Source organism: Herpailurus yagouaroundi, unplaced genomic scaffold, assembly GCF_014898765.1.
Source record: "Herpailurus yagouaroundi ecotype Mexico unplaced genomic scaffold, PumYag 77, whole genome shotgun sequence".
NCBI classification, from domain to species: Eukaryota; Metazoa; Chordata; class Mammalia; order Carnivora; family Felidae; genus Herpailurus; species Herpailurus yagouaroundi.
Window position 1 is genome coordinate 15446692 of NW_024412388.1, and position 20167 is coordinate 15466858.

General features: G+C 38.5%; 1 protein-coding gene across 23 annotated transcripts in view; it reads right to left on the reverse strand.

Annotated features, from left to right (window-relative positions):
- Positions 1-20167, reverse strand: part of EIF4G3 (eukaryotic translation initiation factor 4 gamma 3) — a 286899-nt gene that overhangs the window by 170065 nt on the left and 96667 nt on the right. For 3 of the 23 annotated variants that reach the window (XM_040463753.1, XM_040463679.1, XM_040463626.1), the window contains exon 1: positions 6037-6055. The exons of 18 other annotated variants lie outside the window; for them this stretch is intronic. The gene's annotated coding sequence lies outside the window, so the exon portion shown is untranslated. Of the gene's footprint in view, positions 1-6036; positions 6058-20167 lie in introns of those variants that run through there. 2 more of the 23 variants (XM_040463777.1, XM_040463731.1) reach the window with 2 other exon arrangements.

The window sequence follows — 20167 nt, forward strand, 5'->3', positions numbered from 1 at the left end:
CCACAATAAGTGAACTTTATTTTTATGTTAAAGTAAATACTTTTAAACTCCTCAGTTTTAACTCCTAACATTGCAAATATTAATAGATGAAACATGAAAAAAATACTGCAAATCCCAAAGAGTTATTTAAGAGTATAAAGAGGCCCTGAACCAAAACATTTGAAAACACTGACCTAGATTAAGGCTAAAGTTATTACTTGGCAATCAAAAAGAATGAAATTTTGCCATTTGCAACTACGTGGATGGTACTAGAGGGTATTATGCTAAGTGAAATTAGTCAGAGAAAGTCAAATATCATATGACATCACTCATGTGAGGACTTTGACAGATAACAGATAACAGGACAGAACATATGAACACAAGGGAAGGGAAGCAAAAATAATATAAAAACAGGGAGGGGGAAAAAACATAAGAGACTCTTAAATATGGAGAACAAACAGAGGGTTACTGGAGGGGTTGTGGGAGTGGGGACGGGCTAAATGGGTAAGGGGCACTAAGGAATCTACTACTGAAATCATTGCTGCACTATATGCTAATTGGGATGTAAATTTAAAAAATTAAATTAAATTTAAAAAAAAAGACTAAAGTTGACAGTGGTCCTCCTCTTGCTATGAAAATATTAAACACATACTCCATTTCCCTATCCTTAAGTTTTTCCTAAAAACAAAAACAAAAAAACCAACAACAAAAAAACACTTGCCATTCCTGATGACTGCCGAACAGTTTTTTACTCTCTCATATCTCCACAAGCATTTTACTGTGAACCTAAAATAATTGATCATCCACTGTTTCCAGGCACATTCAATCTTGTGAGAACTGTGTTCCTTGGCTCTACACAACCACACTCAAAAGGATAGGAAATGGAGTGGTGTTTTTGCCTGCCCTTTACCAAACCCCTCCCTTGGCATGGCACAGTCTGGAGGAAGCCACCCAACTGCCAGTTTCTCCCTTGGGACAGAGAGAAAGAATGGAACTTGCTCATAACGTTCTGACTTGGCTTACCTAGCGGTTGCCTACGAAACTGGTTTCTATCTCGCCATACTCAGAGCACTGATGGGAACAGTGGCATAGTGTCAATATCAGGTTGGAGTCCCGCAGAAAGCAGTCACACTAGCTGAGCTGAGAACTGCAGGGAAACTTCAGGCCTGTAGGCATCGGGGGCAGGAGATACCAGGCAGAGAAGACCCTTCAGGAATTTACAACATTTAATAGTAGCCATGGATATAGTAGAACTGGAGGGAAACCACACACACAGGCCCAAGGAAGATGTATGAACAGAAAATGCCTGTGAAGATCTTTAAGCCTTCACACTGGACTGGTGAGTGACGGCCTTCCCCTGCAAGGACCCAGGCGGCAAATACTAGGAGGTGTGGCCGTTTTTCAAATGTTCAATTTATAAGGCATACACATAAACAGGGGAATACTGCGCATTCAAATGAATAAATCTCTAGAAACCAACCTTAAAGAAACAGACTTTGGAGTTACTTAAAACAGTCTTGAATAGGCTCAATAGAATGAAGGAAAACACAGAGACCTAAGAAAACCAGGAAAACAATACATAAACAAAATGAGAGCATCAACAAAGAGAAATTGTAAAAAAGAATCACAATCTGGGGTAGAAAAACCCAATAACTGGATTTTTAAAATTCACTAAAGGGATTCAATAGCAGACTTAAATAGGCAGAATAAAGAATCAGTGACCTTGAACAGAGGACCTTTGAAATTACTAAGTGTGGGAAGGGTGAGGGGGCAGGGAGGAGGAAGAGGAGGAGAAAAGTAAAGAGAAACTAAGGAACCTATTGAAAAAAATCAATAGGGAGAAAAGTGAAACGGGCAGAAACCATATTTGAAAAAATAATGGCTGAAAATACCCTAAATGCGAAGAAAGACAAGGACACAAAAATACAGGAAGCTCAATAAACTCCAAATGAGACACATTATATAATGAAACCGTTGAAAGAAAAAACCTACCAGATGAAAATTCTACGTCCCTCAAAAATGTCCTTCAAAAATAAGAGAAATTTACAGATGAACAAAAGCTGGGAAAGTTCATTACAAGACTTGTCCCACAAGAAATGTTAAAGGGAGTCCCTAAAGTGGAAACAAAAGAAATACTACGCAGTAACTGGAAGCCACAGGAAAAAATAGAGTTCTCTAGTAAAGTTAAATTCACGGGCAAATATAAATACCTATATTATTGTTCTTCTGCCTCAGAACTCTATATTACTTTATAAGATTTAAAAGACAAAAGCATAAAACTAATTATAAATCTGTTAATGGATACACAATATAGAAAGATGTTATCTGTGTCACCAATAACAGAAAAACGGGAGGAGGCAGAGGTGTAAAGAAGTAGAATATTTGTAATTTGTTTGTAAGTTAAGTTGTATCGGTTTAAAATAGATTGCTGTAACCTAAGATGTTACATATAATTCCCATGGTAATCAGAGAGAAAATATCTACAGAATTTACACAATAAGGAAATGAGAAGGGAATCAAAACATGACACTACAAAAACTCAACTAGAAAGACAGCAAGGGGAAAATGATTTGAAAAAATAATAAGAGTTATGTCATAAAGAAAATTTTAAATGGGGCGCCTGGCTGGCTCAGCTGTAGAGCATACCACTCTTGATCCCAGGGTTGTAAATTCAAGCCCCATGCTGGGTACAGAAATTACCTAAAAATACAATCTTAAAAACAAAACCAACCAACCAACCAAACAAACAAAATGGCAACGTGATTCTTCTCCTACCAGTAATTACTTTAAATATAAGTGGATTAAACTCTTCAATCAGAAAAGACAGGTTTGGGGGGGACCTTGGTGGCTCAGTTGGCTAACCATATTGTGGTTTGTGATTTTGAGCCCACATTGGCTCTCTGCTGTCAGCATGGAGCTGGCTTAGGATCCCTCCCTCTCTCTCTGCCCCTCCTCCTTCTATAGAAGATTCCCTTTAGACCTAAGAACACATATAGATTGAAAGTGAAAAGAGGAAAAACTATTCCATGCAAGTAACAACCAAATGAGAGCAGATGTGGCTACACTAATATCATACAAAATATACTTTAATTCAAAAATTGTTACAGGTTGTGATGAGCACCAGGTGATGTATGGGTGTTGAATCACTATATTGTACACTTGAAATTAATAGAACATTGTATGTTACCTCTACTGAAGTTAAAATTTTTAGAAAATTTGAAAAATTGTTACAAGACATAAAGAACATTATAATGAGGCAATGCCAAGATATAACACTTATAAACACACATGCACAAGTATATCATAACTCCTAAATTAATGAAGCAACTAGTGACAGAATTAAAGGGAGAAATAGTTCTGTAATAGGAGATTTTAACACCCCATTTTCAATAACTGACAGAACAACCAGACAGACGATCAATAAGGAATACAGGACTTACTTTTACAAACCAACTGGACCTAAAAGACATACAAAACGCACCATCCAACAATAGCAGAATAAATATTCTTCTGAAGTACACATGGAACATTCTCCAAGACAAACCATAAGTTTGGCCACAAAACAAGTCTCCATGAATTCTGAAAACTATTTTTCCAGATTACAATGGAATAAAACTGGAAATCAATAGCAGATGGAAAATACACAAAGATATGAAAATTGAACAGCACACTCTCCAACAACCAATGGGTCAAAGAAAAAAATCACAAAGGAAATTAGAAAATATCTTAAAACAAATGAAAAAGACAACATATCAAAACAGAATACAACAAAAACGGCACTGAAAGAAATTTATCTACCTGTTTACATTTAAAAAAAAAAATAAAAAAGATCTCAAATCAACAAGTTAACTTTAACTAGAAAAAGAAAAAACAGGGGCCCCTGGGTGGCCCAGTAGGTTGAGCATCTGACTTTGGTTCAGGTCATGATTTCATAGTCCGTGAGTTCGAGCCCCGCGTCGGGCTCCGTGCTTCAAGCTCAGAGTCTGGCGCCTGCTTTGGATTCTGTGTCTCCCCCTCTCTGCCCCTCACCTGCTTGCACTCTCTTTCTCAAAAATAAATAAACATTTAAAAAAACTTTTTGTGGGGCGCCTGGGTGGCGCAGTCGGTTAAGCGTCCGACTTCAGCCAGGTCACGATCTCGTGGTCTGTGAGTTCGAGCCCCGCGTCGGGCTCTGGGCTGATGGCTCAGAGCCTGGAGCCTGTTTCCGATTCTGTGTCTCCCTCTCTCTCTGCCCCTCCCCCGTTCATGCTCTGTCTCTCTCTGTCCCAAAAATAAATAAACGTTGAAAAAAAAAAAAAACTTTTTGTAACAAAACAAGACACAATGCCTTTCCTCTGTTTCAGTGAAGGAAAAAAACCCAAATTCTTACCTTTTATTTCCAAGGAAGGAGAGTAACAAGGAGAATCAGACCAAACCAAAATACAGATCTTCCTACCTCCCAAAGCGAGAGGTATTATTAGAAAATAAAAACAGCCCCATGTCCCTGGACATTGAGAAACACTACAAGTGACTAAAGGAAACAGAAATAATTCCTCCACTACAGAGGCAAACATTGTGTCTGCACGGCAATCAGGTTCTGTGAAGTATCTATTGCAACTGCCAATATGACAGGAACTAGAAAACTACTTTCTCTTTCGCTAAATCTGAATTTATCTCCTGTGAAATAGATGAGCTCACTTGAAATCATTTTCTTATTTGTTCTTCAGAACATGCCCAAGCATCATGGCTTGTCCTTAGGTGTTCAAGCCCACTGAGAAACGACCAACTTGTTATTTATCTATTGGGATGAGTGCAGGTATGGGATCACACACATGTGGCCAGTGAAACTGCTGGAATTACCTTCCAATGGTGTTCAAGTCAGGCCTAATTTACATGCCATAAATTAGAGGCTATCTATTCTATTATGCCATACCAGGCATATTAAATTTCTAGTGATTGTACCAAGTAAAGAGATGCCAAAATAGAAATCCTACTAAGTATTCTAACAGTGTAATACTGAAAATAAAAACTTAAATCCTCCCATGTTTACTTAATATTTTTTTGAAACACAGAAAGTGCAATAATTGCTGAATACTCCAGTCACTTTTTCATCAACCGTAAAAAGGTTATGTATGTATTTCCCACTTTATATATAGAGCATCAAGCATCATTAAGTAATGTAATTTTACAGGCTCCTAGACCAATCAAATATTCCCACTCACTTAAACATTATTGTACATAGAAAGGTGGCATTTATTTCTTCTTCATGAATCCAGTTTCTTTTCCCTTTGGAAATAATCTCAGAGATGCAAGTTCATATGCTGCACAAATGATGTACCTCCAAGAGCAAGAACACTCAGATGTCAAAACGAATAAATCACAGTGACTCACTGCTTCCCAGACAAATGAACAGATGATGATGATTAGATACACTGAGACTTCCAAGTGCTTTCTCCTTGAGAGCCAAGCATGTAAATAGGTACACGGGGCAATAATAACAACACTGACACACTGAACACCCCAATTACAGTATGTGATGGCACAAATCTTGAATACAGAGTGAGTAAAACAGGAAAATCAACGTGAAAAGAATTACCATCATAATTTAATATTAACATAAAATCCAGCAAATATATACCACACTAACATGTCCATCTGAAAAAGATACTTGCTATAACCTCACAAAAAGGAAAAAAAGTTCCTGTGTGAAACGCTAGCACATAGATACCTGAGGCACAGAAACTGTCCATCTGTCCAGAAAATAAGCTCAAATGCAATTGTGCAGAATTATTTTATGGATAATTAGAAGGCTTTCTTATTTTCCTAACCTTTTATTTAAGCTTTATACCAAAGCATTCATCTTTCAGTGAAAGAACTGAAACAGCACTGGCCAACAATTTATTCAAAATTATCTATAAGTAAAAGCCCTTGCCATTGGGTCTGCATTATGATTTTTCTGTCTTATGATGCCAAATGCAGTAAGAAAACAAAAATCCCCATAAGCTATTTTTAGATCATCACAGAGCTGGTTAAGTAAACATTGTGCCTGCTGTGTAATGTGACTCCTCTCATACTTACTCTGCCGAGAATAAACAGACGTCATGCACTCTCAGTCACACGAGACAGGCGTAGAAAACAGCTGAGTCACCCACCAATAATCTTCCTGCTCCCAGGAACTCCATGGAATTTTCTGTCTTACCACAACACTTGGTGTCTTCTCCCATTCTCACTAATAAGTTACAGTTCCCTGATACGATAAAGCTCATTTTAGGAATCACATGGTCCTATCTCCACCGCAACCAATACACCAAGTGCTCCTGACAATACAAAAACAAAGACAGGCAAAAACAGGAGGCTAATTAGGCTAGCAAGCTTCAAATCAATTAGGTCAGGGCTATTTTGGAGAAAAACATGTCTCTCTAGGAGACCGGGGGGAGAAGGCAACGAACACTGCACAATCCATATAGCTTGTGCTTATGTTGAACTTGCCAACACATACCTTAGGTTTTCTTTTGGAAGCATCCTTAAATGAAGTATTTTAAGTTTTTGACTCTTCTTAAAAATAACAAGGCCTCAAGGGCAAAACTACTTCAGATTTTCTTTCCTCTGCCGATTCTAATTAGTAGTACCATCAATGGAAACCATTAAACACACAAAAGCATTTCACTCGAAATTGGAATGAAATAAATAAACCCTCAAACCATACATTATTTAAAATGTAGCAATTTGACAATTTTTTATTCAGCATCAACTGGAATCCCAGAAATAAAGGTAAAGAAGACATGGTTCCTATATTCAAGGAGTTTATAAGTTACCTAACTCAACTGTAAGAGAATATAGAAAACGTTATAAGGCGTGTGAATACCAGGTCAAGAAGCAAAGCAAAAACATTAATTCCTTCCCTGGAGAAGATTCCAGAGAGCCTTCACAGGTAACAGTTCCACAGTGGATGAATGGGTGAGGGCAATCAGCCACAGGAGGAAAAGGGGTACCATGCGGAGGCAAAACAATGAGTAGAACACAAGCATGAAGTCTTGGGAAAGCAGGGCTTATCTGCTGAACCCTGAAACAGGTCAGTAATGCCAGAGCATAGTGGCAGGTGAGGCAGGAACCACAGAATTAGATTGGGCCAGACTGAAAAGATGTGTCAAGATAAGTAAGGATTTTACCTTGAAAGGAACCCCAGGAGCGGTATCATTGGATCTGTTAAATAAAAAGAACGATTGCAACAGTAACGAGTCCTCGAGAAGAGATCTGCGTCAGAGATACAAAACTACTGCAAGAGTCTACCTACGTACACGATGATTAAGAATCTGGCCTCGCACAAGGAATCAAGACAAAGGAGGCAGATTTGAGAGATAATTAGTACACTGAAATAGCATGACTTTCAGCAACTAGATATAAGAGGTAAGGAAGTTGACATTCTAAGATTTGAGGATGGGTAGCTAAGGATGCTTATAAAGCCAAAAATGACTGGGTCCCAGGCGACCCCTTGGACCTCACCTCATATCCCCTTACTCTCGAGGCACACTGTCCATATTTATTTCCCTCAAACACACCAAGGTTATTTTCACTTTATGTCTTTCTTTTCGTTAGCTGTTTCCTCCCTCTTTCGATGAAAAAATGATGAAATTCAATTGTATTATGTTGAGTTTTAACTGTTGGAAGAAACCCTCAGGTACAAATGCATAGAGAGCAATTAGATACATACAGAGCAAAGTCATCTACAGAGAGGGATCTAGGAATCAGCAGAATAAAACCAACAAACAGTCCTTGCAAACAGAGGGGATGAGATCACCTAGGATAATACAAGACCAAATAACAGAAAACAACTTGAAATAAACATACTTGAAAGAGGAACTAAAAAGATAGAGCTTCTGAAAAGGTGGGACCTCTGCTCCCTTTACTGAGAGACTATTTACTACCAGGCACATATCTAACTAATTATACACAACCTCTATGAAGTAAATGATTGTAAAAATAAGAAAAGGGGTACCTGGATGGCTCAGCAGGTGACTATAGTAGGGTTGTGAGTTCCAACCCCATACTGAGGGTAGAGTTGACCAAAAAAAGGTGGGGGGGCACCTGCGGGTCTCAGCTGGTTAAGTGTCAGACTTCAGCTCAGGTCATGATCTTCCAGTTTGACAGTTCAAGCCCCACATCGGGCTCTGTGCTGACAGCTCAGAGCCTGGAACCTGCTTCGGTTTCTGTGTCTCCCTCGCTCTCTGCCCCTCCCCCACTCAGGTTCTGTCTCTTTCCATCTCTCAAAAATGAATAAACATTAAATTTTTTTTTAAAAAAGAAGAAGAGGAAAAAGGAAAAGAGGTTCAGAGGAAATAAAGTAACTTGACCAAGGTCACATATATAAATGGCTAAATCAGAATGTGAACTTCATTCTGCAGACACCCATGAAGTATAAGGAAACAAACACAAGTGGTGAAACAAATATCAATTACAATAAAATTCAGAATAATGTTACCTGTAGGGAGAAAGGAGAAGTACATGAGAGCTTCAAGCATACTGGTAATTGACTTCTTCAGGTAAGTGGTGGTCAGTTATTTTCTTATTGTACTTTCAAACTGAACATGTTATATTAACTCTCTTATAAGATTATGTATTTCATAATAATTTTTCAAACAGTAGGGACTTAAACAAAAGTAAGCAGAAGGATTAGAAATGGTGGGGCTGGGCTTCCACAACGCATAACGTCTGGAGCTATACGGCACATATGTACTATTCCGGATGTTGGCGGCAAAGTGCGGATAAATGCACAGTGCCGGATAGAACTGCAAGTCAGTTAGGGATGAGTAAAGGATTACAGATGGGCTAAATGACACCTTAGTCTAGGTTAGTCCAGCTGTACTAATATAAATTGTTTATAAATTCCATCAACACAGGTATTTGAATTTCTACAGCAGAACCCTACATCCTGGGGGCCAGAATAGAGGAAAACACCTGATAAGTTAGGCTGACTCAGGGATGGGGATTGGCAAAAAAAAGAAACTAAGAAAAGAAAGGGACCTAGGGATTAATGATTAATGATAGGATCAAGACTAAACAAAAGGAATGTAAAAGCTGGAATGGGCTTGTCACACAGAATCAAAAGGGATTACAGAATTTAAGGGTTGTAGGTGGCAAATAAAACTGAACAGGGAAAGGCAGAAGATGAAGGCTATATGCTCAGAGAAATTTAAGATTTTCAAAAACTTAGAACCAGAAAAATTCTAGGCACAGACCAGATCTAGACTGGTCCTCTTCAACAGAAATACAATCCATATGAGTAATTTAAAATTTTCTGGTAGCCACATTAGAAAAAGTACCAATAAACTGGCAAAAATTAATCTTAGTAATATGTTATTTAACCAAATATACCCATAATTTCAACCTGTATGCATTATAAAAACTGAGACATTTGGTTTATTTTATAATTTCTAGCACTTCTCAATTTGCACTAGCTGTTTCCTGTGCTCAAAAGCCCCAGGTGGCTCTAGTGGCTATCATATTGGACAATGCAGGTCCAGACTTTTTCATATGGGTTGTTCTATATGTATCCACATATGGTTGCTCTGAGGAAGTGAAAAAAGGGAGGCTGAATCCGAGAGTCCACAGCAATGGTTGTAAAGGCCAAAAATGAATTCTAGAAGTCTTCAAGGTAGATGGCAGAAAGCAAAGTGGACAAGTAAATTCCGAACCAAATGCTAAAATCCTCAAATGGGGAAATCTGCCTAGCACAATTAGGGGTGATATCAGTAAGAGAGCAGTATATGCATTTACTGCACATGTCAAGGGCAAGGACCCAGAGAGAGTAGTGAAGGGTCAGAACAGTGCTCATTAAGCCTGCCTCCCAAAATATGAAGAATGTAAGAAAACAAGTAAGATCCACTTGAAGGATTCCTAGGAAAGTAAGTTACCTAAATTTCAGAGAGTAAGGAGACAGAGGGAGGGTGAGAATTCAAGGAAAGGGTGGTAAGGAAGAAACCTGATAACAGGACATTCCCAGTAGGTTCACTAGCAGAGACTCTACAGGCACTCTGCTATGGAATAAAATTATAAGCAGATAAGCAAATAAATAGTAGACAGCAAGTTTCCTGATTCTAGGCCTATTCTGGACCTTAAAGAATAGTCATGTAAATTTTGGAATATTTAAGTCACATAAACCTTGGTATATTTAATCATCTCGAAATAAGTGGCTTAAATACAGAGTTGGAAGTTTGTAAGGAAAATATCTTCCTTTAACTTTGTAAGATGACCTTTTCCAAAAACAACCATTTGTGCCTAGCACACGGTATGAACTATGCAAATATCTGGCATCCATATATTTGTGGGAAGAATGGCTTACTAAGAAAATTTTGCTATTTACTCAACCACATCATCTTAATAGTAAACTCTGGAAAGTAGAAGGCCATATAGTCAATAAAACAGCTTTTAAAAAGGTTTAGGAGCGCCTGGGTGGCTCAGTCGGTGAAGCGTCCAACTCTTGATTTTGCCTCTGGTCATGATTTCACAGTTACAAGAGTGAGCCCCACATTGGGCTTTGCACACTGACCACCCAGAGCCTGCCTGGGATTCTCCCTCTCCCTCTCCCTCTCCCTCTCTTTCTACCCCTCCCCTGCTCACCCACACTCTCTCAAAATAAATAAATAAACTTAAAAAAAAGAAAAATGTTTAAAAAAGAAGGGACCTGGGTGGCTCAGTTGATTAAGTGTTCAACTCTTGAGTTTGGCTCAGGTCATGATCTCCTGGTTTCTGAGTTTGAGCCCCCAGATGGGATCCACGCTAACAGCATGAAGCCTTCTTGGGATTCATTCATTCATTCTCTCTCTCTCTCTCTCTCTCCCTCCCTCCCTCCCTCCCTCCCTCCCTCTCTCAAAACACATAATAAACATTAAAAAAGCTTTCAAGAGGGGCTCTTGAGTGGCTCAGTTGGTTAAGTGTCCCACAACAGCTCAGGTCATGATCTCCCTGTATGTGAGTTCAAGCCCCATGTCGGGCTCTATATGGAGAGCTCAGAGCCTGGAGCCTGCTTCAACTTCTGTGTCTCCCTCTCTCTCTGCCCCTACCTCACTCATACTCTGTCTCTCTTTCTCTCTCCCTCTCTCAAAATAAATGTTAAAAAAAAAAAAAGTTTCAAAGAGAACTCAAACCACATAGATCCTATTTACCACAATAAGCTATATGGACTCCTGTAATCTTAAGTCACCTCTAACATTGTCTTACAGCCATAACACTGGGCACAGGCACTGTCCTGTAAAAAATTTAATTTCCTCCAATTTTTCATTCTCATAAAAATCCAGGAAGATAATAGAGTCATGCAAAGATCTTCCCCTGCTCGCACTCTCTCAAAAATAAATAAGCATTAAAAAAATACATATGTTATAAATCAAAGTCTGTCTAAATCCAAAGGATGGCTCTAATAGACGACTTGGGATAAATCTGAATGAACCTTCCGCGAAAACAGTATATATACAACTAATCTTCCCAAATACTAATAAATAGTGTATCATCTCTCCTCTACACCACTTTTTTTTTAAGTTTATTTATTTTGAGAGAGACAGAGAGAGAGAGAGAAAGCTCATGAGCGGAGGAGGGGCAGAGAGAGCGAGAGCGAGAGCGAGAGAGAATCCCAAGCAGGCACCACACTGTGGGGCAGAATCCAATGAAGAGCTCAAACCCACCAACTGTGAGATCATGACCTGAGCCAAAATCAAGAGTGGGACGCTTAACTGACTGAGCCACCCAGGCACCCCCACCCCACTTCTCCCATTCCTGTCTTGAGGCAAAACAATTCTTGCCTTGATGTTGATGTAGTTAGGAAAACATTTCATCTGTTACAATAAATGTTTTATGATACTGATTTACAATAAGGGAGAAAACAGATAAACTTTACAGAAATGCCATGTCATCATTTCAGGTATGATTTTCAAATTTTTTCATCTCAAACCCTATAAAAGAGTTAATTCTAATAAAAGACTGAACAATAGATCAGATACCACTTTTAATTTCTTTTGCTAAGGATTCTACAGACCACTGAACGAACAGCAGAAAGAGAAGACCGTAAAGAACCAGTGAGAGGCCATAATACACTTCACAAAATAAAACAGAGCACGCATAAACCAGAACTGTGCACTTGGACTTTTCCCCAAACACATCATAATGCAAAGAGGATTGCTTCTCAAAGCAAATAACAGATGTGCTACTAGGACAGAATTTTTCCTTTTCCTGTACTGTAATGTTTGCCTGACAGTTAACACTGCTAAATGATTTCTGGAAAAGTTCACAGATGAACCTCACTATGTTTGTAGGTAATATCAAGGTCATCACCATGGCGTTCTGAGGAGTTACCCTGGGATTTCTAAACCACTTTAAATATCAGCTTTGCCTGAGGTGTAAGTTGTGTTTGTTTTTTTTTTTTTTTTTTAAATAATTCTGCTGGGGAAATAAGTAATATAGTCAAATAAAAAATAGTCAAACTAATAAACTCTTTTACAATATAAGACAACAATACTTAATGATATAAGTGCCTATGTAGCAAGGACTGATTTTCAGCACTGATGAACAGTTATGAGATGATACTAAAGGGTTTAGAAAAAGTCCCAGATGGTTCCCAGAGGCAAGGGGGGGGGGGGGGGCGAGGGGAGAAACAGGTGATGGGGATGAAGGACAGCACATGATGTCATATATACCAGGTGATATATGGAAGTATTAAATCCCTATATTGTACACCTGAAACTAATAAAACACTATATGTTAACTAACTGGAATTTAAATAAAAACGTTAAAAAAAAAACCCACAAGAGTGGGTAAATAAAAACAAATTTAAAAAACAACATTAAATACTCCAAAACTATCATAGCATAGGAGATGCCAACGTACACTTACTGGGATTTCAGGGGCTCTACGTTCATCATTCAACTGAACTCTCACACCAGCCTGTGTTGTGGGGCAGGCACACTTTGTTTTATTGCCCTTCACATTACTGAACTTGGCAAATACTGCTTTTTTTTTGTAAACAGAAGGTTTGTGGCAGTGCTGCATCAAGCAAGTCTAACAGTGCTTATGCTCACTTTGTGTCTCTGTGTCACTTTTTGATATTACAGTATTTCAAACATTTTCATTATTATATTTGTTATCATGATCTGTATGAGTAATTACGACTCACTGAAAGCTCAGAAAATGGTTAGCAATTCTTCATAGGAATAAAGTCTTTTTTTTTAATTATTTTTAAATTTTTTATTTATTTTGAGAGAGAGCATGAGCGGGGGAGGGACAGAGAGAGAGAGAGAGAGAGAGAGAGAGAGAGAGAGAGAGAGAGAGAACCCCAAGCAGGCTCCACACGGCCAGCCCTGAGCCCAGCATAGGGCTTGAACCCACAAACCACGAGATCATGACCTGAGCTGAAAACAAGAGTTCAACACTCAACCTACTGAGCTACCCAGGAGCCCCTAAAGTCTTTAAAAAAAATTTTTTTTAAACGTGTATTTATTTTGAGAGACCGACAGACAGAAAATGAGTGGGGGAATGCAGGGAGAGAAGATGACACAGAATCTGAAGCAGGCCCCAGGCTCTGAACTGTCTGCACAGAGCCTGATAAGGGGCTCAAACTCATGAACCATGAGAATATGACCTGAGCCAAGGTCAACCAGGTCAAAGCTTAACCAACTGAGCCACTCAAGCACCCCGCCCCTAAAGTCATTTTAAATTAAAGTTATATACATTGTTTGTTTTAGACAATGCTGCGTGTGGCACACTTAACAGACTACATATAATATAAACATAATTTGTATAGTCCTGGGAAAACCAAGAAGTTCCATTTGGAAGGAGGTTTAACATCCAAGTTCTTATAATTTTTTTTAAGTTTATCTATTTACTGGGGAGGGATTCACAGGGGCAGAGAGAAGGAGAGAGAATCTCAAGCAGACTCTACACTGTCAGCACAGAGCCTGACGACACAGGGCTCAGTCCCACAAACCGTGAGATCATGACTTGACCTGAAACCAAGAGTCAGACGCTTAACTGACTGAACCACCTAGGCACCCCACAAGTTATCATAATTAATAAGAGGTAGAACTGGGATTCATAACCAGGTCTGTGTCTTTAAAAAGAAACTTCATTTGTGCTCGCTTCGGCAGCACACACACTAAAACAAAAAACTTCACTTGAGTGTCCAACTTCAGCTCAGGTCACTCAGCAAACTGAGAATTCGCTCCTGTGGTTTATAGTGCGGATGTGGGGGTGGAGCTCCTTGCCTCAGAAAAAAATAATGGGAAGAGAACAGGATCAATCTCTTTTTTTAAGTTCCACTGATAGAGAAAATCTTGCTAGGACTCTATCACTGTTCAACTGGTGGGCTATCCTCGAGGACTCTTCAGAAATGCTCCAGCAGAGAGTAATCACCTCTGAACGGAATCTCTTCTCAACATCAGACACATGATTGTTAGAAAATTTAAAGGAATCTATTTTAAATGCTATCTCCCACAAACACTGCTCTTCCTTAATTGCGGCTTTTGGACATTTTTAAACGAATGTTTTAGGCAATTCAACTGTTCATTAAGTCATAATACGTGTCTCATTCTGCATTCACACGATCCAATCACTCTTTCTTACCTCAAAAATAGATCTTTAATGAGCATTACCCTACACACATTGAAGTGTACTCTGTATTATTCAACATCCATCTAACGGCTACACTTTCTTGCCAGTATTCCTATTAACCAAATACTAGAAGTATTTACCATAATAAACAGAACTCTAGCAAGAGACGATTTTGACAAACTGATTTCACATCATATTCTGTAAACTGAAATAATCAGCGCAAAAAATAATGACCCTTAACTTCTCATATTACATTTCTTTAAATACCTTAACATAGAAAATCAGTTACTCAGAGACAGTATATCTTTGTACCTAACCACCATGACTCTATATAAAAGCTTATTTGTTTAATATTATGTTTAATAATATTAAGTAATTTATTATTAATTAATAATCATTTATTTATAAAAGTAATCATTTGTTTGATTATGTTTAATATTCAGGCCAGAAAATGAAATCACTTGCTCAGAAAAGGAAATGAATACTATATTCCATATGTTACTGAACTGGTTTTTAAAACCCTAAATCCCTGTCATGGTATCCTGATCAAGGACTTTTCCAGTTTAGGAATTCAATCTTAATTATTTAATTCATGACAACAGTACAGCTGGAATATTAAGAAAAAATTCCCAGACACTTCCTCAAAATAAACCTTCCTCAGAGCAAGCTCTCTAAAGATACAACAACAGAATATCAGACTCTTTTTTACTTAGTTTTGTACCTATAAAAAAAAACTTTTGCTGAATTGTACAAAAAAGTTAACAGTACCAGTCAGGAAAAAGCTGGTCTGTTTAGCCAATTAAGGCACCACGCAAACAGCAGCAAAGTGACACCTCTGGAAAACTTCATTTAGGGCTATTTTCATCCACCAAAGATTTAAGGACTTACTTATGGTTCACACGACTGTACTAATTATACAAGACAAGGAGTCTTATCATTTAAACTTTGAAAACAACTGTACTGCAGCTTTAAATCCAGGAAGATTTGATTGTACTGAAGCCAAAAGCACCTGCAACCAATGTGCTCTTACTCTGCTTGTATTACAAGAGTAAATTATACAACACCTGTCAGAACAGAATTTTGCCCTCTCATCAAAATAAATCAGAATACGTTATCAATACTGTAAAAACTATTTGAATACAGACTGTGATGCAAAGTATATTACCAGTATGAAGTTATTAACAGTTTCCTGTAGACACTAGATAGAAATGGTTTCTCAAAGCCACATTAAGAAATAGCCCAATTCATTATGTTTCTGTCATCTAAAAGTGTTCCTTTCACTGAAAGCTGCTCCCAGCAAAGAAGACCTAAGAAGTCTCATTTAGGCAGGGGTATTTCCTGTTCCACAGCTTTGGTCTCACACTGCAATTACCTGGGCCCCATCCCAAGCAATTAAATGCAAATCTCTGAAGAATGGGACCCAGGCATCAGAAGGTTCTAATGGCAGCCAGGATGAGAACCACTGATAACTCTTCTCATTTCTGAGCAGTGGGACATTATGTGCAACAGAAAACACTGTCTGAATTTAACACTATTTCTGTATTCTTTACACTTAGATCAACATTTAAATGCTATGGCTTGTCACCTTCCACTAGACAATGATGGACTCATGACAGAATGGCTTTCACAATATACCTAGATCTGACAGGCTACCTGCTTTCCCACAACAGTAGCTGTACTGTTCCAAGTTCAGCTTTTCCCTATACAGCATGACAATTCAGTACCAGCTCCCCCAGGTTACTGGGCTAAAAGCACCGGTCTATCCAGGAGATATCACTGACTTCCCAGGCAGCAAAGGCATTCTACAATCTGTGTACTGCTGCCTCTGTGCTTGTAACATCTGTGTCAGCTATTCATTACACTTCCTGTACTTTCTACATCTCTACTACTTTTCTTCCTCCATTCCTCCCATCTTCATTTAGTTTCTGATATCTTCTCCTACTTTTTCATCTAAAACATTTCTAGCCAGAGTCCTGATTCTCTTCATTCGTCACACTGGACAGAATCTTCACTCTAGGTCCTGCTGCTTCTCAGGACTACCTCCTCCTCCACTAACTTCTTGAATTCCAGATCTAGATGTACAGCTCTACATTTAAGAATCAGAAGCTTAAATATTGTGTGGCTGAATTTTTTAAAGCCCCACATTTGCAGCAAATTTAAGTTGTTTGGGTGACTGTTTTTACTGTTTGATAAAAATAAAGTTGTAAGTGGTGGCTGTATTCCCGAAGTATTTATGAAAGCTCAGTTTGTTAAACTAAACCTAAAATAAAATACTAAAGGGAATTAGGAGAAAACAAGGAAGAAGGCCAAGAGTTGGGACCTGAGGACACTGACCTGGTCCCTTACCAATGCTACCTAAGGTACCTGAAGCAAACCATTTCATTTTTCCCCACTCCACTCTTCCAGCACATAAAACAGGAATGATCACATCCATCTTATAGTGTTCTTGTAATGATAAAATAAATAAAGTGAATTAAGAAATGCTCTGAAAACTCTAGCCTATAGAGTAATCTATCACCAAGATATTATCTTCAAATAATCTGATAAGAGGAGTACACAATAAATACGAGTTCATACCGTTATAATTCAAACTATATTAGGAAGGACAGCTTTTAGTGAAAATTATTTCTAAATGTTTCCACAGTCAGGCTTTCCTACCACTGTCCGTATCTGCTAAGGAACTGAAATTTGGGGGGCACCTGGGTGGCTCAGTCAGTTAAGCGTCTGACTCTGGATTTCAGCTCAAGTCCATGATGTAGTGAGTGGTTTGAGAGTTTGAGCCTTGCATCAGGCTCTCTGCTGTCAGCACCGAGCCAGCTTCAGATCCTATCTCTCACCCCACCCTCAATCACACACGCAGGCATGCAGTCTCTCTTGCGCTCTCACTCAAAAATAAACATTAAAAAAAAAAAAAAAAAAAAAGAACTGAAATTTTGGAGAATTTTTTATTCTGATTCCTACAGCATTAGATCTACTTTTAGAGCCTGTTGTTGCAACAGCTTCTAGTGTAAGACAGTCTTTTTCAAAGACCCTCTAGAAACAGCCACTCTTCAAGAAATCTGCATTTCTTAAGGCTTTTGGAGTAAGTCAAACTAAGATTCAAAGAAGGATGCCTTTTATATACAACCGGCTTTAAAATACTTTTACCTTTGGGGCGCCTGGGTGCCGCAGTCGGTTAAGCGTCCGACTTCAGCCAGGTCACGATCTCGCGGTCCGGGAGTTCGAGCCCCGCGTCGGGCTCTGGGCTGATGGCTCAGAGCCTGGAGCCTGTTTCCGATTCTGTGTCTCCCTCTCTCTCTGCCCCTCCCCCGTTCATGCTCTGTCTCTCTCTGTCCCAAAAATAAATAAATGTTGAAAAAAAAATTAAAAAAAACAACAAAAACTTTTACCTTTTCTGCAAATTGTACAAAGTTTTATATTCCCCTTTTCTAGTATGCATTTCAAACGTGGGGTTTTTTTTTTTCCTCTTTTGGTTTTCTATCTTCCTAACTTCACTTTTATAAAAGCTAAAAGATAATCACTCTCAAAAGCAGAGATAATCTAGGTTCCTGATACTTATTTTCTTGGCCTACTGGCTAGCTGCCAGTTTTTCTGCCACTTCCCTCCCTTCTTAAAAGTTGCCAAATGCTTATGTAAATAAGCCAGCTGGCTTCTGAGTCATCACTTCGGTATCCAACTTCCCTAACTCCCAACATGAACCTTAATATACTCTATGAACTCTATTAACAGGCCTTGGAATTCTTCTATGTCTTTTTGAACATAAGCAGCTGGATTTTTAGTGATTGTTCTCACTCCGATAAAGTTGTTATTGGCACCTGTTACTCATACACTACTAAGTGTATCTATCATTCCTTCTAAACCTACCTTTCCTCTTGGTAACCCAAGACCTTTTTCTCTAAACCTGCTACTGTTTTCCCAAAGGACAAAATCTCTATATACGTAAAAATTTTAAAGTTACTACGAAATTCAATAGTCTACGTTTAGTTTAACAAAATAACTGGTTTGCCAACGGCTTCTTCATTATGGCACCAAAGGCACAGGCAACAAGAGAAAAAACAGATAAATTAGGCTTAATCGAAATTCAAAATTTCTGTGCAAAGGGCACTATCAACAGTATGAAAAGGCAATTGAGGACTGCATATATCTGATAAGGAAGTGAGATCTAGAACATATAAAGAAATCCTGTAACTCAACAGCAACAACACAAAACAATTAAAAAATGGGCAAAGGACTTGAATGGACATTTCTCCAAAGAATATATACAAATGGCCAATAAGCACATGCAAAGATGTTCAGTATCACTAATCCTTAGCGACATGCAAACATATTCTCTCTCTCTCTCTCTCTAACACACACGCGCGCGCGCGCACACACACACACACACACACACACACACATTTTCTGAACCCATTATCAAGTTTGTTAAACTCAAAAGCATATTCTAAATGACAGCAGATAAAAGGAGGCCAATTCAAAGCTGGAAATAATTATAAGGAAAGGCAATTACTACACAAAAGTTCTGTATTAAAACAGATAATGCACTATGGCAATTTATAGCTGTATTTACAATCAACACCATCATAACAAGAAGTACACTAAGAATAGGTATGCATTAAAGAAAACTTACAGTGCCCCAAAGTACAATATAGCAATCTTCCACTCAGATCATTTGTTCATTAATTTTTCTTTCTTTTTTTTTTTTTCAATTTATTTATTTTGAGAGAAAGACAGAAAGTACAAGTGGGGAAATGGCAGAGAGAGGAGAGAGCTAGAAACCTAAGCAGGCTCCGCACCATCAGCACAGAGCCACAGAGCCAGACATGGGGCTGGAACCCAGGAACCCTGGTCTGAAATCAAGAGTCCGATGCTCAACTGAACCACCCAGGCATACCCATTTATTTTCAATTTTTCTATCTTCTATATGCCTTTAAGGCTATACATTTTCCTCTGAATAACATATCAAGCTTATGAGTAAGATTCACAAAATCTTATACAAAGTGGTATTTGTCATTTCAAAAGACAGCATTCTGTTTTCGTTTTATCTTTAATTCAAGAGATTTTAAAATTTCCAAATAAACAGATTTTGTTATCTACTCCTACATTATGTTAAGATTATGCAAAGTGTAAAATTATGTTCAACTAAAACAAATTCTAATTCTTATAGGCTTTTATTTTTTTTTAATGTTTCTTTATTTTTGAGAGAGAGAGAGTGTGAGTGGGAGAGGGACAAAAAGAGAGGGGACAGAGGATCCAAAGCAGGCTCTGGACTGACAGCAGCGAGCCTGATGCAGGGCTTGAACTCACAAACCATGAGACCATGAACTGAGGTGAAGGTGGATGCTCAACCGATTGAGACACCCAGGAGCCCCGATACACTTTTTTAAAAAACAATAATTATTGGGGGGGGGGGCTGGATGGCTCAGTCAGTTGAGTGTCCAACTTTGGCTCAGGTCATGAGCTCGTGGGTTCTGAGTTTGAGCCCTGCATCAGGCTCTGTGCTGACAGCGCAGAGCTTGGAGCCTGCTTTGGATTCTGTGTCTCCCTTTCTCTCTGCTCCTCCCCTGTTCACACTGTGTCTCTCTCTCAAAAATAAACAAACATAAAAAAAAAATTGTTT